General features: G+C 45.6%; 1 protein-coding gene across 1 annotated transcript in view; it reads right to left on the bottom strand.

Annotated features, from left to right (window-relative positions):
- HIKESHI (heat shock protein nuclear import factor hikeshi) overlaps window positions 1-23,059 on the bottom strand; it is a 499,219-nt gene that overhangs the window by 420,978 nt on the left and 55,182 nt on the right. The window lies entirely within an intron of this gene.

Genomic DNA, 23,059 nt, shown 5'->3' with positions numbered 1-23,059 from the left:
ATGTGTGTCTACGAATGTGTACACATTGGGGAGGAGATAAGACATACCCACGGTGATGTTGCTGCCAATGCCAGCCACAAGGGGCACGGTTAGGGCCATAAATGGAACACCACTCATGGCTGTCTGAGTGATGGCCACACCATGGACTGTGCTGGTCTTGTAACTGGAAATAATGAACACTGCCAGCAGCTTGATAGTCAGGAGAAACAAGGGCTAGACAGGCATGGGAGGCAGCAATGTCTAGGCAATTAGAAACAGGAAATGTGCATGTCAGACTGAAAACCAATGTACATGGATCGCCAACGCTATCAAACACTGAATGCCCAAGAACATTACAGGTATTACACTCACAAATGTGAACAGGCTTGTGTGTAACAGTTGACAGAAAAACTTGGGTTGTCTATTTTAAACTGCACTTTACCCACTAACTAAATTTACTTATGTACACACATTTACAGTGGTACTGTCTACTATATGGCTGTAAATAAAAAAAAACGTATGTGTCGCTCATATTGTCTAGTATAAAAGGCAAAGTAAAGAGATAAAGCACATCTTCACTTCACCTATCATGCACCTTAATGAACAGTTAAACGTCAACTGACAAAAAATTCCAAGGGGTTCTCAGAATATAATTAGCAAGTGAACTTGAAAAGCATACAAAATTTGCTGGCACAGACATCTGATGAAAAAAGAAAAGTAAAAGTGGCAACACCATTCCCTCTTCAGCTTTTTGTTAGAAAGAGACTGCAAAATTAACTAAGGGACTAAAAGGGGAAAGTTTTAGTTGTGTAAATAAAAAACATACCATAACAATACATGTTCAAATTATCACTACTGAAACTATATGGGTTATATCCTGCTAAGGATATAACAAGCTAGCCATCTTCCCAAGCTTCAGGGAACCTTCCATGCACTTAGTCAGCAAGAGTTGAGCCAAATAAAAGCTCAGTATTGGGTGCCAAACCCTTCAAAGCATTCATGCCAGACAGAGGCAGGCTAAGGTCCCACAGAGAATGCTGAGAAAACAAAACAAACCACATCCCGGCATAAAAGGCATAAGAAAATAAGGGGGAGGGAGGGTGCAGTTACTGCAGCAGTTATTCGAACATGTACTAGTATGACAAGTTTTCTTACACAATTACACAATGTTCATCACATGGATCACTGCTACAACAGCCTTACCTAGATTACCAGAGCTTAGACAGACTGGGTGGAGAAAGCCTGTCCTATGAAAACCAAATTGCCATTTCTAGAATACATCTCAAGTCCAAACCTTTCCAAAAAGCCACAGATGTAGTCAAGGCCTTGGTGTAATGAGCCTTAAAACTTACCATAACAGAATTACAGGCAGGGTCAACAAAAGGTAACAGAAAGAGCCAACCAAGTGAAAATAGTCTGCTTTGATACCGGTTATCCTTTTTTCTTACTTTCACAAGAAATGAACAACTAATCAGACTTCCTGAAAGTTTCTGTTCTGTCAAACTAACACCAGAGTTGTCTGGGGACATTCAATGTATGAAGTATCTTTTCTTCCTCATTTTTAGCTTATGGATGGAAGACAAGGGAGATGGATGGTTTAGCTGAAGGTAAACTCAGACACCACTTAGGGCATAAAATAACAATTACGCCTCAAAGAAACCCCATCTTTGTGGATAAAGTTGAACCATCATTTGATAATACAACAAGATATTTTTCCTGCAGAGGCCAGAGTAATTACTAAAACTGTTTTCCATGTTATAAGACTTAAATTAGTTTAATGATCTGCTTCAAATGGAGCAACAGTACCTGTAACACAAAATTTAGATGCCAAGGAGGAGGCATCCGTTTCTTATGTTTGCAACTTCCCTTTCAAAAAACATTTTTACACAACACTGCATTAAAAGAGGCATCTCCATGTGTACACAGGAAGAAATGTCTTCAACTGAGAAGTAAGATAGGCCAAAGGATAGTAACGCATAATGCAGAATCACAGAAACCCTAATCTAGAATGTACGCCAGTTCTTTTCTTGGCACCAACTAGAAAACCTTTTCCATTTACTAATATACGGCTTTCTCGTAGCAGGTTGTTTTCTCGCTTTCTTTCATATGTATTGCATGTCCTAAAAAAAAAAAAAAAAAACCAGTTGTGGTTGTTTGGGGTAGGGATGTATCAAACTTTCCTGATCTAGTAAGAGTAGATCCAGTCTGTGAAAAAGCTTGTGGCAATTGATCCTGACAGTAGCCTGAGTGGAAAATGTTAAGACAGACCTATAAACTAATCTACATTTTTCTTGCAGAAGAAAAGCTCTTTTAACCAATGTGTCCAGGAGATACTCCAGGAAAACAATTCTGTGGGAGAGAGTCAGACAAGACTTTTGTACATTAACCAGTAATCCCAGTCTGTATAGGTGATCTCTTACACAGGTAACAGATCCCTGACACTTTGAAAAAAAGAAACGTGACAAAAAGGCCAGTAAATAATATAAAAATCACCAGCTTGCACTTTATTAACAAGAACGTCTCAAGTCATTAGCATTTTGGAATAAAATGCCTTCTAGGCAGGGGCAGCTCGTGCTATAGGACTGCAGCCCCCTACCTGTAAAAAGAAAGAAAGAAGAAAGTAAAAAAAAAAAAAATTGCAAGTCCCAGAACCCCACGCATGCGTGCTTGAGTTCCTGGTACTCATAGAACTCCAGACTGCTGTGTTAGGCACTCCGGATAGGTGAGAAAGGCATCTCTGCCCTGCAGCCCAGAAGTCTGTGCGGTGACGACCACACAGAACAAAAGGACACCAGATTGCATTGCCTGCAGGCTGGAACCTCCAGCCTACTCTCGCAGGGAAACCAACCAGTCAGGAGAAAGTACAGTTTTGTACCTACCATAAATGTAGATGTCCGAGAGGTATGCATCTGCAGTCCTAACATATGGGTTGTCCTGCCTCAGGCAGCCCTTCGGTCGGCCGGATTCCAAAGTCTGGGTCTGGCCTCGGCTGATGTCGCACTTCACCCGACGTCATAGCTGCTGTGAATTGGGTATAAAGGCATCAGCCGACGCCATTTTCCTCAGTGTTTCTTGCCCCAGATGCCAGGTGCCCTCTAGGAAGGCTAAATTTGGATAAATGCAAATGGTTCTAAACAGTAGAGAGCAAACAATATAAGCATGTATATACATATATACAAACAAATACACCAGAATAGATTCCCCCAGCAAGCTACAAGATGGGCAAATACCCTAGGAGTACCACAGAGGGGAAGGAGGGTGGGTAATCCTGACTGCAGATGCATACCTCTCGGACATCTACATTTATGGTAGGTACAAAACTGTACTATGTCCTTCAAGGATGCATCTGCAGTCCTAACATATGGGTAGAATACCATAGCCAAACTGGGGGTGGAGGCACTAAGATGATTATGGTGTAGTTAAGATCCCTTGCAAAACAGCAGTTGCAAAACCTGCTCGGGATCTGGAGTATAAAGGTAGATTATAATGCTTGGCAAATGTATGCACGGAGCTCCAAGTAGCAGCTTCTAAAATGTCATTGGTAGCCACTCCTCGTAGGAAAGCTGTAGTAGTGGCTGTAGCCCTTGTGGAGTGAGGTCTGATGTTTTCTGGAGTTGTCTTTCCATGAAAAGAGTAACAAAATCTAATGCAATTTCCTATCCATTTCGAGATTGTCTGTTTAGAAATTGCTTTTCCTTCCATTCCTGATGCATACGCTACCAGAAGCTGGTCAGTCTTTCTGTTGGTCTTGGTTCTGTCCAGATAATAGCGCAAGTGCCTGTGTACATCCAATGTATGTAGTAGTCTTTCCCCCCTGTTCTGTGGGTTGGGGAAAAATGTTGGCAGGTGGATTGCTTGGTTCAATGATACCCTAGAGACCACTTTAGGCATAAAAGTAGGATTAATTCTCAAGGACACTCTATCCTGATGGAAGTTAAGGAAGGGCTGTACTGCCATTAATGCCTGTAATTCAGAAACCCTTCTAGCTGAAGTGATTGCAAGCAGGAAAGCAGTTTTCCAAGATAAGAACTGTAATTCTGCTGTTGCTGCTGGTTCGAAAGGGGGAAGTGTTAACTTTTCCAGCACAATGTTAAGGTCCCATGTAGGCAAAGGTGGCTTCCTTGGAGGCTTTACATTTTTAATTCCTCTCAGAAACTGCCTGAGTAGAGGATGAGAGAAGACTGGAGGATCCGTGTTGTATTCTGCTGAAATTGCTGATGCATGAATCTTAATGGAGGAGTAAGACAGGCCATTGTGGAAAAGTTCTGCTAAGTATTCCAGGATGTTAGCTATGTTTGCTAATGATACATTTTCTCCTTTCGCTGCACTCCAAATGAGGTATCTTTTCCATTTGGCTGAATAAGTCTTCCTTGTGGAGGGTCTGCGAGCCTCCAGGATAATGTCTTTAACCCTCTGAGATAAGTCTGGGTTATTTTGCTTTATGTAATATTCCAAGCAGCTAGCTGCAGTGTTTTCAAGTTTGGATGAAGGATCTTGTAGTTGTTCTGTGTTAGTAGTAAAGGAACTACAGGTAGAGGCCATGCGTGTGTCCGAAACATACTCCTCAGTAGCGGGTACCAATGCTGCCTCGGCCAGTCTGGAGCTATCAGGATGATCCTTGGGTGATCTTCTTTGATCTTCAGTAGCACTTTGTGCATCAAATGAAGAGGTGGGAATGCATATGCTGTCAGATTTTCCCAACTGAAGGATAGGGAGTCCACCTTCCAAGCCAGTGGATGGTATGTCCTTGTGCAGAATTTCCTCAATTGGTGGTTGTGTGGGGATGCGAACAGGTCTATTTCTGGTAGTCCCCATTTCTTTGTAATTGTTTTGAAGATGTCTGGATGCAGCATCCATTCGTGGGCATCCATGGTAGTTCTGCTTAAGGTGTCTGCTAGTGAATTTTCTTTTCCTGGCACAAATTTGGCCTGGAGTTGAATGTTGTGGTTCAGGGCTACATTCCACAGGTCCAGTGCCATCCGGCATAGAGGATATGAGTGTGTGCCTCCCTGTTTGTTGATATACCACATGACTGTGGTGTTGTCCGTCCTTATCAGCAAATGACCTTGTTGAAGAAAAGGTCTGAATGTCAGAAGTGCCTGTTTCACTGCCAGCATCTCTTTTTGATTTATATGTAGGTTCAGCTGGTCTTGTGTCCATAGGCCTTGTATACACTTGTCCACCATGTGTGCCCCCCAGCCTAGGTCTGAGGCGTCCGTGGTGATAGTCTGGCTTGGGTGAGGTTTGTGGAAGGGCAGACCTCTGTTCAACTGACAGGCCTGAGCCCACCACAGGAATTCTTGTTTCAGGCATGGAATTATTGGAATCTGGGCTTCTAGACTGTGCTTGTGTTGAGACCATACATTCCTTAGGTACCATTGCAACTTCCTCATATGTAGCCTGGCATGTGGAATCAAAATTATGCAGGATGCCATGTATCCCAGGGCTTGCAGGACTTTCCTTGCTGTAAGCTGGTTCTGCATTGTTAATGCCATGAAATAGAGTGGTAGTTGCTTTTGCTTTTCTGCTGTGAGAAATGCCATTTTATTTGATGTGTCCAGTTCTGCACCCAAGAATGTTATCCTTTGGGATGGTACCAGCCTTGACTTTTTCATGTTGACTGTGTATCCCAGGTCTTGCAGTAGTTGTATAACCTTTTACAAATCTTTTGTTAATTTGGTCTTGTTGTCCGCTTGTATCAGGCAGTCGTCCAGGTATGGATAAATTTGAATTCCCTGAAGCCTGCAATGAGCAATTACTGATGCCAGGCATTTCATGAATACTCTGGGCGCAGTAGATAAGCCAAAGGGCAATGCTGAGAATTGATAATGCTCTGATCCTGCAAGAAATCTGAGGTATCTTCTGCAATCTGGTCGTATAGGGACGTGCAGGTATGCCTCCTTGAGATCTAGAGTCACCAGCCAAGACTCCTTGCCCAGCATGGGAAGAAGTTGCTGTAGGGTCAGCATTTTGAATTTTGGAACAATGAGATATGTGTTCAGAGCGGATAGGTCGAGAATAGGTCTCCATTGGTTTTCTTTCCTTGGTACCAGGAAAGGTCTGGAGTAAAATCCTTGCCCTTGTTCCATAGGCGGTACCTTTTCTATAACTCTCATCCTTAGTAGGTGGTTGATTTCTGCTAGAGCGTTTGTTTTTTGGTTTGGTGGTAGGTTTGACATTCCTCTCTTTTTTGGTAGAGTGTGGAAGTGAAACCTGTAGCCTTTGTCTATTGTCTGTAAAATCCATTTGTCTCCTGTAATGTAATGCCAGTTTACGGAAAATAAGGCAAGCTTTCCGCCTAAGGGTGCTTGCAGTTGTTCCCTGGTAGGCGGTATCAGAGTCAAGTCATTGTGTCTGTCCTGTGGGGGTGGTCGTAGCTGAATCTGTGGCAGTACTTCTCTGGTTGTTAGTCTGCCACTGACGTCCCCTGTAGGCACCTCTGGATTGACCTCTGCCTCTTGGGCGCCTATTTCTGCCTCTCTGTGCTCTGGAGGTGTCTGGAAAGGACCAATTCTTCAAAGGCCAATTTCTACTAAACCTAGGAGGCTGGACCTGTAAGAAATCCTTGACTGTTTGGACAGATTTTGCTTTTTCTTCCACCTTCTTTAGCACTTGCTGTGCCGGGGAGCCAAACAAACTTTGTTTCTCCATGGGAGCATCTAGAAGCTTTGACTTTACATGGTCTGGTAAGGATTGTTCTTTTAACCAGGCATGCCTTCTAATCACTGTTCCAGTCATAGCTGATCTAAAGGAAGCCTCCAGTGCATCATAGCCGCATTTTAAGGAATGATTACTGACCTGCTGAGTGTTATGTACCAAATCCTGAAGGGACTTACGGTCTATAGGTTCAGGAGAGGACAGTTTTTTATTTAGCTGGTCAAACAAAAATTCCTGATACTGAATCATGTGGAATTGACAGTTTAAGGCCCTAGCCGAAAGAGTAGCAGAAGTATAAACTTTTTTACCCCATCTCTCTAATGCTCTAGATTCTCTTTCAGAGGACATTGCGTTTTTGGCAGAGGCAGCTGCTACAGTTTTGGGGCCCTGTGAAATGGTTTCAGGATCTGCAATAGGAGCCTTATACAAGTGAAAGTGTGTGTCCGGGACCCTGTAATATCTGTCAGGCTTGGCAGGGGCCGGGGGAAGAGAGTCAGGGGCAGTACAGGCATCATTATAAGCATCATCAACAACTGTAAGTACTGGAGGAATGGCTAAAGGCCTATGCTGTGGTAAATGTAAAAAGGTCCTTAGCCTTTTCCTTGAATCTGAAAAATCCTGGCCCTGCCACTGAAAATGCTCTCTCATAGCATGTAAGGTTTCCCCAAAAGAAAATTCCTCAGGAGGAGAGGCAGAAGGAATGGAGTCTTCTGCATCAGAATCCTCATAAGGGGAATATGGGCCTTCTGGAGGACCTGAGTTTTCTGAGTCATCCGAGGAATAGTCTGTAGAAACAGGATCCGGGGGCTCTGCTCTAGGCCTCTTCTCTGGAGGGGGTTGAGAGGCCCTGTCTGGGTGAGGTTGGGATCCCCTGATCAAAGAAATGAGATCCTCAGCCAAGCTGAGCATTTGGGAACTGGAGGTAGGCCTGTGTGAGGGGATTTTAGCAAGCAAGGCCTTGGAAGATTTAGCTGCTTTAGCCCTAGAAAAAGCCTTGATAGACATAGATGCAGGGGGCCTAGCAGCTCCACGTGCAGGAGTAGATATGTCTAAAGGAATAGTATCTGATAAATCCTGGGAGCCTGCTACAGCAGGGGTAAGTTCAGTAGCGGATTCAGCCATGCTGTGTGAGGCCTCGGCTATCGGAGGCAAGTTTTCGGCCTAAGGAAGAACCGAGGACTCTGTTTCGGCCGAAACCTAGACACTCGCAGTTGGCTTAACCGTGGTTTCGGCCGAAACCGCGAACCGCGAGTGTCGGTCCTTTTCCTTACGCTTTTTAGCTAATTGTGAAGTCGGGGTCTCCGACAGCATTTTGTAAGCAAAAGCGGGACCAAAAAACTCCTCCGCAAACTCCGACCGACGTCTAAGTGTCCGTCAGTTGAAGGAAGCACAGGCTAGACAAGCTGATACGTCGTGGTCAGGGCCTAAGCAAGGAAGGCAGTAAGAGTGGAAATCTTTATGAGGTATTTGTTTCCCACAAGTTAAACAATTATTTATTTTTTCTGACATCGGCGGAGGCAAGAAAGAGTCCCCAATGGGGTACTTAGCTTTTTAGAAGTCTTCGGTAGTAGAAATCTCTGGATCTGACCGACCGGCACTTGCAAACAGCTTCTGCTTCGGGCACCGCGTGGCAAGAAAGACTGAGGAAAATGGCGTCGGCTGATGCCTTTATACCCAATTCACAGCAGCTATGATGTTGGGTGAAGTGCGACATCAGCCTAGGCCAGACCCAGAATTTGGAATCCGGCCGACCGAAGGGCTGCCTGAGGCAGGACAACCCATATGTTAGGACTGCAGATGCATCCTTGAAGGACATCCAGAAACCAGCCGTTAGCTTGTGCGGGCTGAGGAGACTGCCTAGTGGGACAGAGGATTCAGGACTGCTGCTGCGACCAAGCTGACTGGATTCAGGACTGCTTTCTTCAGGGTGTCTGTGTGTGTCTGTGTGTAGTTAAATATGTTGTAGTGGTGTACCAGATAGCATTAAGTTCATCCCTCATACATTATGGGTGATATAGTTCACTTGTAATACCTTAACAACCACCAAAGGTGCACTCAGACTGTCAGCCGAATTTTCTTCACCTACCTGTATGTTTTATATGGAGGTAAAGTAATCTTGCCTGAGCTGTTTGCTTGTGGAAATATTCAGAAATATATGATCATGACACTACATATAAGCAGTATACGAAAAACATAATATCTCTTCAACTGCACTACACAAAAGTCAAGTATCGATGTAGAGTAGTTGCCAATAACATAGCCTTTAAAAATAAATCTTTCAATAGCTTATTAGTAGCACAGCAAATATGAGCAGGTAATAAAAAGAAATTATGCACTCACCATAACGTTCCATCTGAGTAGGTAACTTCATTTGTCAGCAACCTGTGGGTATCGGATCTGTCCTGGATCCGAGCTGGCAGCTTTCCAAGCTAGAGATCTGAGCTCCAAGCTCCTCCCCCTTACCCATAATACCCTGCTACCTCCCTCCAGTCCTCAGATCGAGTTTGCCTAATTACCAGACAACACCAAGACAAACAATATCTGAGCATCCTAACCTGATGCATACCAGGATTGAATCATACTATCATTCAGGCAATGAAAAACCAGGTTAGGAGGAATGAGGTGGGGTTGGTTGCTGACAAATGAAGTTACCTACTCAGATGGAACGTTATGGTGAGTACATAACTTCTTTATCTGAAGTAGTTAACTTCATTTGATCAGCAACTTGTGGGACAGAGCCCCCAGCTACCAAACAACTTGGGAGGTCCTCAAGGAAGAATATTCCGGAGCACTGCAGAGCCAAAGGCTGCCTTCCCTCTGTATATCATATCTAGTTTATAATATGAAATAAAGGTATGAGAAGAAGCCCAAGTATCCGCAGAACAGATGTCATACAAGGGAACGCTAGACCAAAATGCAGCAGAGGTAGCCATAGAACGGGTAAAGTGAGCATTGAACCCCCAAGGGCTCCATCCGACCAGAAATTTTGCATGTAAGCAAGATGCAGTGGGATATCCATCTAGCTAGAGTCACCTTCGTTACTGGTTTACCCAAAGATGGCTTAGCAAATGAAACAAAGAGCTGCTCCCACTTGCGAGAGACAGCTGTTCTGTGCAGGTAAAAGCGCAATTGTCTATGCACATCTAATGAATGAAGTCTGTACTCCCCCTTGTTCTGATAGTTAGGGAAGAAAACAGGCAAATTAATGGATTGGTTGATGTTAGCCTCTGAAGCCACTTCAGGAAGAAGGAAGGATTAGTCCTGAGAGATACTCTGTCCTTATGGAAGACCAGATACGGGGGTTTAGTACAAAGGGCCTGAAGCTCAGATACCCTTCTAGCTGAGGTAACAGCAATTAAGAAGGCAGTTTTCCAAGACAAGAACTTTAAGTCAACAGAAGCTGCAGGCTCAAAGGGTGGACCAGTTAGAGCCTGAAGAACTAAGGTCAGGTCCCATGGAGGAACCGTATTCTTGACAGGAGGTCTTAAGAGAAAGGTGCCCTTTAAGAAAGTCTTACATATCTTAGCGGAAGCTAAGGGGCTAAGATTGTCCCCTATGTGGAAGTGGGAAATGGTCGTCATTTGAACCTTCACAGTAGAAGAACTGGCCCCTTGATGGAAAATGTGAGATAGAAATTCAAGTACTGCTGGAATGGGAGCCATAAAAGGATCCAAATTCCTATGTCAGGCCCAGATGGAAAAATGTTTCCATTTACTGTTGTAGACCTACCTAGTAGAAGGCTTATGTGCCACCACCAGAATGGATTTAACTGCGGACGAGATACCGGGAGTCCTAGCCACTAAAAGAACCAAGCAGTGAGCTTGAGGTCATCCAGATTCGGAGTTTTCAATCCCGAAGGATGAGAAATCAGATCCAGAATGGGATCCAAGACCCAAGGAGGAGCTATGAGGTGAGACCGTAGGTACGGAAACCAGGTTTGACAAGGCCAGAATGGGGCTATGAGGATAACCTTGCTCCCCAACCGACGAGCTTTCTGCAAGAATGTTGTCATTAACGGGAGAGGAGGATAAGCATAAAAAAGACCAGATGGCCAAGCATGAACTAGAGCGTCTCTGGAGCTCTCCCCCGGCAGGGGAATTAGAGCAAAAAACTCGTTGCACTTTGCATTCGAAGGCGATGCAAAGAGATCGCAGCAAGGTTGGCCCCATTTGAGGAAGATCTGTTTCGCTACTAAGGGGTTCAGAGACATTGTCCGCTAAAATGTTGGACCGACCCGGAATGTGTATTGCTAGCAGAAATCAGTTGGTGGATATCGCCCACACCCAAACTCTCATGGCCTCTCGGAAAATAGGGTAAGACCTGGTCCCCCCCGTTTGTTGATGTACTAGACCACTGACATGTTGTCTGTCTGAATTGCAATAGTCCCCAGAGGAAGAAGGACATGGAGAGCTTGCAACGCTAGAAGCACCGCCCTCATCTCCAGAAAGTTGATATGTAGAACGGTCTCTGTTGGGGTCCACGTGCCTTGGACAGTTCTGCCCAAGCAATGCCCCCCCCCCCCCAGGTGAGAAGCGTCCACGGTCACCGTGGCTTGGGGTTGATGCATCAAAAACGGCCGCCCTTCCCGAAGCTCACGGGAATGGAGCCAGCAAAGTAGGGAGTCCCTGCAAACTCTGCTGAGGGGAATCTGGGAGTCCAACGGATGCCGAAGGATGGACCACTGGACCTGTAAGGTCCATTGAAGAACCCTCATGTTCAAGCGGGCTAGGGGTGAAAAGTTGATAGCTGCTGCCATGGACCCTAGGGCTCTCACGACTAATTCCGCTGGTGGGGCCGGAGATTGTAGAAGTGCTAAGACGTGGAGAGTTAAAATGCGGAGTCTGTCTGCTGTCAAGAAGGCCTTGGACTGAAGTGAGTCTATTCTGGCTCCTATGAAGTCCAGGACCTGAACGGGTTGAAGGGATGATTTTTTGTAATTTATAGTGATCCCCAACTGGTGGGCCAAAAGCAGGAAGCAATCCCTGGCTGAGCACAGTAGATGCCTGGTGGGGGCGGTAAGGAGGCAGTCATCCAGGTAAGGAAAGACCTGTATTCCCTGAAGCCTCAGGTGGGCCGCTACAACTGCCATGACCTTGGTGAACACCCTAGGGGCTGTGGTGAGGCCAAAGGGGAGGACCCTGAACTGATAATGACTGGCCCCAAACCGAAAGCGGAGAAACCTCCTGGATCGCCTGTCCATGAGAATGTGGTAGTACGCATCCTTGAGGTCTATGGAGCACATCCAGTCATTCTCCTGCAGAAGGGGGAGAATAGATTGAAGAGTGACCATCCAGAATTTCTCTTTGGCAATGAACAGGTACAATGTAGACAGGTCGAGAATTGGTCTCAAGTCCCCCGTCTTTTTTGGCACCAAAAAGAACCTGGAGTAATTGCCTGACCCGGACTGGCCTGGGGGGACATGTTGGATGGCCCTTTTTCTTAGCAGCTTCGTTATTTCTAAAGCCGCTGCCTCCCTCTGACTGGGTGGGACATCGGGGAGGCGCCTCAACTGAGGGGGAAGATTTATGAAAGGGATAGAATAACCTCTGAATATTATTTGGAGCACCCAGTGATCTCTTGTGATGAACTCCCAATGTGCTAGGTGTTCTGAGAAACGCACCCCGACTGCCTCCAGAGAGGAGCAGTCGGGCAACCCCCTCAGGGTTGCTGCGCGGGTCGGTCGGAAAAGGGTTCCCTCGACCCAAAATTCTTCGGCCCCCCCACTGCCTCTGGGCCGGCGTCCACCTTATCCTCTCCTGCCTCTGAAGGACGAAGTGTCCGGAGCGTAACGGGACTGCTGAGACTTCCGAAACCACATCTTCTTTTGTCCTCTCTGGTTCCTGAAAAAGACCTTTGAGGAGCTGAGAAGCGGATTCCGACGGCAGACAGCGTCTTTCCATCTTTCTCGCTCTGGAGCAGTGTATCGCGGACGGTCTTGCCAAGCAGCATAGAGCCGTCAAAGGGAGCATTCGCGAAGAACGCCTTGAAGGGATCCGCAAAGTCGGAGCCAGGCGTGACGCCTTAAGGCGATACCTGCTCCGCTGGCTCTAGCCGCCCCCTCCAAGGCATGGGAGAGAAGCCACATAGAAGTGTTGGATATCAATTTTAGAGTGGCCATGCGAGCAGAGAAAGTTCATTTGTCCTCGGCCGACATGGACTCCGGTGGGGGGGGGCAGCGTACTCTTTTAGTTGATCCCGCTGAAGTCTAATCAAGTGTGCCAAGTAATTCAGCGCCCTTATGGAAAAGGTGGCTGAAGCAAACATCCGCTTTCCGATACGATCCATCGTCCGAGACTCCTTGTCGGGGGGATGGACCGAGGAATTATCCTGCGTCAGTTCCTTCTTGGTGGCAGCCGCCACCATCACCATGGCATCTACCTGGGAACCTTTACTCCACGCCGTCTTGTCTGTCGGGGGACTAAGGATCTTATCTGGTCTCCTGGGGATTGGCTCTACAGTGTCCGGCTCCTTCCACGCCGTGGTAGTAATTAGGTCTACCAGGGGGTCGGCCGGAGGGGACACCCAAGAGGTAGATGGGCCTGCGTCAAATGCCTCCAGAAACACTGACTCATCCGAGGAAGTTTTCTGGGCTGACCACCCCCCTCTAATACACATCTCCATAATGTCTCCAAAGGAGACATCTTCGGGGGGTGACCTGGGGGAACCTTCCCCTTCCTCCAAGTCAGTGTCTTCAGTGAGAGACTCTGAGTCCAAGTGCCTTCTTTTACACCTTTGTTTGTGAGGGACCTCCTCGGCGGGACTGTCTGAGGAGGGCTCACCAATGGGGTCATTCTCCTCTGCAGGAACTAGCTGGGGCGTAGACACAGGCTGTCCCTGGGTGCGGATGTTGGAAGACAGGCCCATCTGCGAGCGAATGGCGGGTGGATCCGTAGCACGAGCCGGGGACCTCGAATCCCTCGAGAGGACCCTCTCCACCATGTCGAAAGCCGAAGGTGAACCACTCTCCCTGGGATCCGAGTGCAGCCCCCTCGGATCAGACGTGTAGATCGGCGCTGGAGCCGAAGCGATCAGACCCAAAAGGGAAGTGTGCTCCGACCGCATCGGAGCCAAAGACACACTCACCCCTCTGGATCAGAGGCTCGGCTCATGGCCCCGAGAGCTCAGATCTGAAAAAGGACCCGATAAACTCGAAATTAAGGCCAGCGAAGTAGCGATTACTATCAGTGCCGACTATCCGGCTCCGAGACTACTCGGATCAGACGACTCCAAAACCAGATAATGGATCGGAGAAGGAGCAATGGGGGCAAAGAAGGGGGCCGAGCTCCCCCCCAGAGGGGGGGGGGCAAGAGCACTCCCATCTGCATCTGGGCCTGAAGGAAGCGACACATCATCCTGCCCATGTCCAGGTCAGAAAGGCTTCTTGTGGACCTGGAAGAGGCCGAGGCTGGCCGGGAAGGTCGCCTCGACGACCTTGAAGGTGGCCGGGGCTCCTCCTCAGGCTCTGGAGAGAAACATGGGGAACGGAGCCGAGAGGGGGAGGACCTGGGATCCTTCAAGGGAGAATAGAGCTGCTTAGCCGAGGGGGCAGAGTCAACCCACTGCTTGTGGCGCCTATGTCTCTCTCTGTCTTTGTCTCTCTCTTTCTCCCTCTCTCCATCTCTCTTCTCTTTTTTGCTAGAGTCCCTCTCTCCCTGGGCCACAGTGGGAGGTTGAGTCCCGGCCAGGGAAGCAGGAAGCGTAGGCTGAACAGCCACAGCCACGACTGGTGCCACTGAGGGAGAGGAGGAAGAAGTAGGATCCGCGGGTAAAAGGCCTGCCAAGATCAACTTGTTCCTCCTGTCTCTCAGAGCCCAGGGGTTAAAGGCAGCACATATCTGGCAGCCCGATGTCAAATGTGTAACCCCCAGGCAAAGAACGCACTGAGTGTGGCCATCAGCTGGGGACAGCTTATGGTCACACTCACAGCATTTGGAAAAAATGGCCTTAGGCCATGTCACCACAATCACACTCCCTAACACACAGATAAGGGGAAGGGGAATGTACTAAAGTTAAACTAAACCAACTAAACTAGTCTAAGGGAATGACTACCACACACCCACACACACATACACACACACACACACACACACACACACACACACACACACACACACACACACACACACACACACACACACACACACACACACACTTTTAACTGGTAAAGAAAACAGAGAAATTTCCTATTTTTCTCTTACCTAATCGCAAGGAGCTCATCACTCGTGCTTATAGAAGCCGTGGCAAATGAGATCCGAGGACTGGAGGGAGATAGCAGGGTATTATGGGTAAGGGGGAGGAGCTTGGAGCTCAGATCTCTAGCTTGGAAAGCTGACGGATCTGATACCCACAGGTTGCTGATCAAATGAAGTTAACTACTTCAGATCTGATGGTTAAGTGTCACTAGGATGTTTCTGAAGAAACACTCGCACTTGTCTGCAGTAACAAAAAAATCAGTGAGCTGTATTTTTTTTCAATAACAACTTACAGACGTAGAGAAAGCAAGCAGGACTATGCATGCTAGCCTGCAGGACTTGGACAACCTTAAACAAAAAAGAAGTAGTTTCACTAATGTAAGTAAAAGAAGTATAGAATGATGAGCTATAGGAAAATGTAATACTTGACAAGAATAAGAAGATGAATGAAATGTCTTAATCAGAAAAAAAAATAATGGTATGACATAGTAATATGTATTGCAACACAGTTCATCAATAAGGCTGGCAGTACCACGGAGGTAGAGACATGAGTGACCAGGTTGGCAAAATAGATATGGTGTCTGAGGCATCAAATTCCCTAGCTACACCACTGAGCAGTAGGGTAGTTATATTTCATGTCTTCCTCCAAAGATGTAGCCATAATTTTAACATCCATCTTTTACAAGGAACTGGGCCCGCAGTCACTTGGCAAGTAATCTCCACCCACCTTTGACAATACTATTACAATAGGTTACAGTACACCTGTTTCGCTGCGACTCCTATGCTGTCATGTTTTTTTTCTTTTGACAAATGACATAACATTTGGAATGGAGTATTTGTTAATCAGGTTGCTGATGATTCAGTATTGCTTGGGTCAGTCATTACTGGTAATGCTACAGCATGTAGAGATTTAAAAGGCTGATATCATGGGCTGACAGCAGAAATGCAAGTCCTTCATATAGGGAAGAACAACTCTGTGTGTGACTAGTTGATGGACAGTATTAATATCCAAGTATCGGGCAGGACAATTACTCTGACTAATTGCAAATGCAATGACAAATCATCAAGGGCATTGCAAAAAGGTAACAGAGAGGCAAATAGAATATTTATGTTCTGCTTTAAGTAGAGACAGTTCTAGGGGAAAGTAAGTAATTCTGCTTGGCCACAGCTTCCTTGCAAAGCTGCATGTATAGTTCTGCATGCCCTTTTGGAGGAGACGTTATCAAGACATAAACATTTATTTTAATGGAGCATGTGCAGAGGAAGTGAGGATATAATGCATTGGAGCACTGTTTTATGAAAACAGATTTATTAGTTTAGATCTGCATTTATTTGAAACATGAAAGGAAAGAGGGGACATGATTTAGGTTCAGATGTTTTAAAATAGAATCTTAAACATAGAGATAGTGGAATTAGAAGAGAAATTGGAATGCAAATAGAATGAAATATTTTTTATTGTGATATAGGAAAGCATTTCTTTACCGATACTAGCTGACCAATTTGAGTACACTTTCTAATAAATGGTACACAGTAAAAGAACAGAAGCGTTTAAGCATATTTGTGATAGGTGGAATAGAATGAGAGGGAATGATGGCATGGCTGCTTCTTAATGGTAGAAAACTCAAGCAAACTAGATATGAAATAGTCTTCTGTAAGCTGTGTGAGGATGTAAGATGTCTGCCTTAAAATGAAACAGTTTCTACTGTGTGTGTGTGTGTGTGTGTGTGTGTGTGTGTGTGTGTGTAATGCCCCAGTTGCTATATACTGGTGGCTAGAGAGAAAACAATGGTGGTGGGTAGAGAATACTCAGGCTTGAACCCTGTACCTTGGGTGCAGGTGGCAAGGGCCTGAATTCCCTGCCCACCACCATTTGTAAAAAATTTGGAGATTTTTGCCTCATATTTGTTCTGTTCCTCAAAATCTGTGGTTTCTGTATATTTGTTTTTCCTTGTAAAGTCAGTAGTGCAGTGGTACACTGGTAGCATTGTTGCCTGACAGCTCCAGGTTCTCTGGTTTGATTCTTGGCTGGGGTGTCTTCTGTGTGGAGTCTGCATGTCTTCCCATCTTACAAAGACATGTGTCTGGAGTGTTTCTCCCTGCTCTGCTGAAAATTGGCTTTTGTTCCAAGTCAGACTTTCCTGGTTAACAAATGTTAAATAAAAACAGGCATTTGAATCTCAGACTTCATATTCTTCAGAAAGTACATGATAACACAAAACCTTTTATTCTAGCAATTTTCTAAGTTTATAACATGGATATTTGAAATTTGTCCCTATTTTTGGCTTATTATTATTGGCTTCGTCCAGGTTTTTTAAGAGCTATGGTGAGAACTGAACTCACTGAATATGTTTGGGGGCTGTATTCTCCCATTACTGGCTTTGTCCATGTGATTTTGCTAAGAGGTTGACAGCTATGGTGAGAAAGTACAGTTGTGTACACTTACCATAAATGTAGATGTTAGAGTGTATTCACTGTTGCAGTCATTACATTTGGGTAATCTGCCGGCAGGTTGCCCTCAGTCGGCCTGATTAACAAAGTCTTGGGTCCTGCATCTGTTGCTGTCCCTTCTTCCATGACATCAGGTCGTCAGGGGTATAAAACATGCAGCCGACTTCATTACCTCAGTTTTTCTTGCCCCAGATGTCAGGTGCCCCCCCAATGGGGAGCAAAATAAAATTTTAAAACACAAAAATATACCTCCAACCAAAAGCAAATACACCAAAAAGGCTTTTAAGCATAATAACCGAAAGTAGAGGTATAGTCAGAGAAAAACAGGGGGCTGGAGGGAGGGTAACCAGGACTGCAACAGTGAATACACTCGAACATCTACATTTATGGTAAGTGTACACAACTGTACTATGTTCTTCATGTTTCACTGTTGCAGTCATTACATTTGGGTAGATTCCCAAAGCTATGGTTGGGAGGATGGATTTATACAGCATTAGGACCAGCTATAAGGCCCTGCAAGACAGCAGTGGCAAAGCCAGCTCTGGATTTAGAGAAAATTGGTAAATGATAATGCTTGGTGAAAGTGTAAACTAAATTACAGGTAGCAGCTTCTAGAATATCCCTGGTAGGAGCACTTCTGAGAAAGGCTGCAGAAGTAGATGCAGCCCTGGTGGAATAAGATCCGATCCCCTGGGGGACAGGTTTTCCATGGTGCTTATAGCAGAAATGAATGCAATGGCTTACCCATTTAGAAATAGTTTGTTTTGAAATTGCCTTTCCCTCTGCCCCTGCAGCAAATGCTACCAGCAGTTGTTCAGATTTTCTTCGGGTTTTAGTCCTGTCCAAGTAAAATCTAAGTGGTCTATGCACATCCAATGAATGCAGAATCCGTTCCCCTTTGTTCTGTGGATTGGGAAAGAGTTGGCAAATGAATGGACTGATGAAGAGCCACACTAGATACTACCTTGGGCATAAAGGATGGATTTGCCCTGAGTGACACCCTGTCTGCATGAAAGATGATGAAAGGCTCCACTGCCATAAGGGCCTGTAACTCCGATATCCTTCTAGCTGAAGTGATTGCTAGAAGGAAGGCTGTTTTCCAAGAAAGAAATTTTAAGTCTGCAGTAGCAGCTGGCTCGAAAGGAGGCAGAGTGAGTTTCTCCAATAAAAGTTAAGGTCCCAGGAAGGGGTTAGAGCTCTCTTGGGTGGTCTCATGTTTTTGGTCCCTCTGAGGTACTGCTTGAGCAGAGGATGAGAGAAGAGGGGAGGTTCTGTATTATAATGAGCTGAAATGGCTGAGGCATGTATTTTATTGGAGGAAAAAGACAGGGCCTTGTGAAGCATCTCAGTTAAGTATTGTAAAATCTGAGGTAAATTGGGAGCTGCTGTGCTCATTCCTTGAGACTGATTCCAAGCACAGAATCTTTTTCATTTGTCAGCATAAGATTTTCTAGTACTAGGTCTTCTCGCTTCCAAGATGACATCCATCACAGGTTTGCTGAAGGATGCTAAGGGTGAATTTAAGTGATTAGCCAAGCTGCAAGGTTCAATGTTGGGAGCTGTGGGTGCAGAATCTGGTTCTCCTGCTGAGACAGCAAGGAAGGTGTTTGAAGCAGGTGCCATGGAGATATTTGTGACACACTGCGCAGGAGTGGGTACCAGTGTTGGCGTGGCCAGTCTGGAGCAATTAAAATCATTCTTGGTTTGTCCTGTTTAACTTTTAACAGAACTTTGCAGAGTAGAGGCAGAGGGGTAAAGGCGCAGACCGACAGGTTTTTCCAGCTGAAGGACAGAGCATCCACTTTCCAGGATTTTTTGTGGGGAGTCCTTGTGCAAAATTTTTCCAACTGGTAGTTCCGGGGGGGGGGGGGGGATAGATCTGTCTGGGCTCCCCCATTTGCTTGTCAACATTTTGAAAATCCAGTTTCCACTTGTGTGGGTCCAGGAGATTTCTGCTTAGTCTGTCTGCCAGTGTATTTAATTTTCCTGGCAGGAATTGAGCTTGTAGGTGCACTTGGTAGCTCAAGGCCATGTTCCACAATGCCATGGCTAGTCTGCAGAGGGGGTAGGAATGTGTACCCCCCTGCTTGTTTATGTACCACATAACTGTAGTGTTGTCCGTCTTTACAATTAGTTGTCCTGGAAGAATGTAGTCCTTGAAGGCTGTAGGAGCATTCTGTACAGCTAACATTTCCTTTTGATTGATATGTAGGTGCATTTGATTTGGGTTCCATTTGCCCTGAATGCACTTCCCTGTCAGGTGAGCCCCCCCCATGCATAGTCTGATCTGTCTGTAGTTAGGGTTTGGGTGGCAGGGGGTAGCATGGATGGCAGTCCCTTGTTTTGGTGGCAGACCTCTGCCCACCATAGGAACTCTAGGCGTAGGCAAGGTATGATAGAAATCATTGTTTCCAGGCTGTGACAATGTTGACTCCATAGATTTTTTAAGTACCACTGAAGTTTCCTCATATGCAGTCTTGCATATGGAATTAGAAGAATGCAGGAAGCCATGAACCCCAAGGCTTGCAGTATTTGTCTTGCAGATATCAGGATTTTTGTGGCCACTTGTTTGAAGTTAGTTACCAAATGAATTTGCTTTTCTGGCGTGAGGAAAGCCATCTGGGCAGCTGTATTCAAGCTTGCACCCAGGAATGTAATCTGTTGAGAGGGTACCAGTTGTGATTTATTTTCGTTTATGGTGTACCCTACACAAGTTAGAACCCTTTTCCCAAACACCAGATGATTTAGAAGTATGGCCTGGTTTTCTGCCTGAATTAGACAATCGTCCAGGTATGGATATATTTGAATATTTATTTGCCTGCAAAATTCAATTACTGGAGTCAGGCACTTTTTGAATACCCTGGGTGCAGTAGACAAGCCAAAGGGCAGTGCAGAGAACTGATAATGCAAGTAGCCTGCTTTGAAGCATAGGTATCTTCTGCAAGATTCCCTGATTGGGACATGCAGGTAAGCTTCTTTTAAACTTAGAGTTGCCAACTAGGCATCTTTGCCTAGCATTGGAAGTAACTGGTGAAGAGTCAGCATACTGAGTTTTGGAATGTCCAGAAAGGTGTTTAGAGTAGACAGGTCCAGAATTGGATGCCATGATTTGTCTTTTCTGGGTACCAGGAAAAGCCTGGAATAGAAACCTTGTCCCTTTTCCTCTTCTGGTACCAGTTGAATAGCCCCCATGTTTAAGAGGGAAAGTACTTGTTTCTGAACCTCTGCCCACTGATTTGGGAGCAGGTCTGGCCACCACCCGTTTGGTGTTGGCAACGTGTGGAAATGAAAACTGTATCCCTGGGACACTATAAAACCCATTTGTCCTGGGTTATGAGTTCCCAGTTTTTTGCATGAAAAGCAATCTTTCTCCCCAAAGGGGCGGCTAAAAGGTAAGTGCTTGGTAATTTTAAAGGAAAGTCACTGAGACTGTTTACCATAGGTGGGTGGTCTTGTTATTTCCAGATTTGGAAGTGGAGGCCCCCCATTGCTTAGGTCTGATAGTTCCCTGGGACTGAAACCTGGTGCTTTTGGTGTGTCTGGATTTGGCTTGAGAGAATCTGGAAGGTGCTGAAAAGGACCAATTCTTAGTAGGCCAGTGCCTACTAAATCTTGGAGATTGCACTTGTAAGAAATATTTTACAGTTTGCATAGATTTAGCTTTATCTTCCATCTTTTTTAAAACTTCTTCAGCCTTATTGCCAAACAGGCGGTCCTGATTTAAAGGAGCATCCAACAATTTTGCTTTAAAGATTGCTCCTTAAGCCAAGCATGCCTTCTAAGCACAGACCCAGTAATAGCAGCCCTGCAAGAGGCCTCTAAAGAATCAAAACCACATTGCAAAGTATGTTTTCCAACCTGTTCAGCAGAATGCAATAAATCCTGTAAATCTTTATTTTCCACAGTCAGAAATCAACATAATTTTCTGTTTAAGTAGTCCAATAATATGCTGTTGATATTTTAGCACATGAAATTAGCAGTTTAAAGCCCTGATAGCCAAGGTTGCAGAAGTATAAACTTTTTTACTCCATCTATCCAGCGCCCTGGAGTCTCCATCAGAAGGGGTAGGATTTTTAGCAGTAGAAGCCTTAATGCCCTTAGGTCCTTGAGAAATGGTTTCAGGATCTGCAACAGGATTTTTGAAAAGGAACTTGTGGGACTCAGGAACCCTGTAGTACCTGCAGTTTTACAAGGAGCTGGAGGCAGGGAATCAGGGGCCATACTGGATTCCAAAAACACATCATCGACAATGTCTAGTACAGGAGGTATAGCCAAAGGCCTATGCGGAGGTAAAAGAAGAAAATCCCTAAGCCTATGTTTTGAATCAGAGAATTCCTGACTTTCCCAGTGGAAAAGCTCTCTTAAGGTATGTAAGGTTTCACCAAAAGAGAAATCCTCCGCGGGGGGGTGGGGGGTGGGGGTCTAGAGGGAATGGAATCCTCTGCATCAGAATCCTCATAAGTAGGTATGGACAAATCCAGGTCATTAGAGGAGTCAGAAGAAACAGAGTCCTGATCAGAAGATTCATAGTCAAGCTCAGCCCTAGGCCTCTTAACAGGGGGGAGGGGGGTTGACTACCCCTGATTAGAGTAAATAGATCTTCAGCCATTTTGATCATTTGTTTTTTAGGCATAGGGGCCTGAACATGTGGCCTGGGCGTCGGTTTTTCCGACATAGATCGAGATTTAGGCCTTAGTATTGAAGGTGGAGTTGGTTTGATATGCAAGTCTGTGGCCTGAATACACCCTCAAAAGCAGATGCCTGCACAGCAGCTCCGGACCCATCCAAGGTAGAGACATCCGCGGGTTCCATAGCTGAAGTATCTTGTGGCATACCGGACTCTGAATAGGTCTCAGTAGAGGCCTGCGAGTCAGAAGCAGCAGGTATCAGGGGCTGCGAAAGTGCCCGAGTACCGGCGAACTGGCGACTGGCCTAGGAGAAGCGTCGTCGGCAGTTTTGGACCTTAACAGCCTGTCTTGGTCTTTATCTTTGTGTTTTTTCAAAATTCCGGTAGTCGGACGGCTAACCGAAGTCATTTATGGATAATTAAACTGAGAACCGAAATATTTAGAGGCAAAAATGTACCGACGAAGGATAGTGCGCCGATTAAATAAAGCACAAAACTGACAGCAAGGTACGTCGTGGTCAGGGCCTAGGCAAGGAATACAGTACAGATAAAAATTTTTATGAGGTATTTGCTTTCCACAAGTAATGCAATTAACTTTTACTGGCATCGGTAAGGAGCAAGAAAAAGTTTCCCCAACGGGGTACTTCGCTTTAAGTTGAAGACTAAGGTTCTGAAACTCGAAAACAAAAATTACAGGAGTCGGCCGACCGGCACTTGCGAACTGCTTCTGCTTCGGGCACCGCATGACAAGAAAGATTGAGGTAATGACGTTGGCTGCATGTTTTATACCCCTGATGACCTGACGTCATGGAAGAAGGGACAGCAACCAACGCAGGACCCAAGACTTTGTCAATTAGTCTGACTGAGGGCAACCTGCCAGCAGATTACCCAAATGTAATGATGCAACAGTGAAACACGAAGAACATCTGAATTCACTGAATATGTTTGGGGGCTGTATTCCCCGATTATTGGCTTTGTTCAAGTGTTTTGTGCCAAGAGATTGACAGCTATGGTAAAAACTGAATTCACGAAATGGTAGCCATTTAAGCTTCAATCTTCCTCTCTTTCACAAAACAGTTGATTTGGCATAGTGGTATGTTGCTCTGACTGTTTTGCACAGGGTCCCCTTTGTTCAAGACTTGGCAGTGAAATGTAT

This window comes from Protopterus annectens, chromosome 5.part0 (genome assembly GCF_019279795.1).
Source record: "Protopterus annectens isolate FY-2018-M chromosome 5.part0, PAN1.0, whole genome shotgun sequence".
Taxonomy (NCBI): Eukaryota; Metazoa; Chordata; order Ceratodontiformes; family Protopteridae; genus Protopterus; species Protopterus annectens.
Note: the sequence above shows the minus strand (reverse complement) of the source record. Positions and strands in the feature narration are given on the sequence as shown.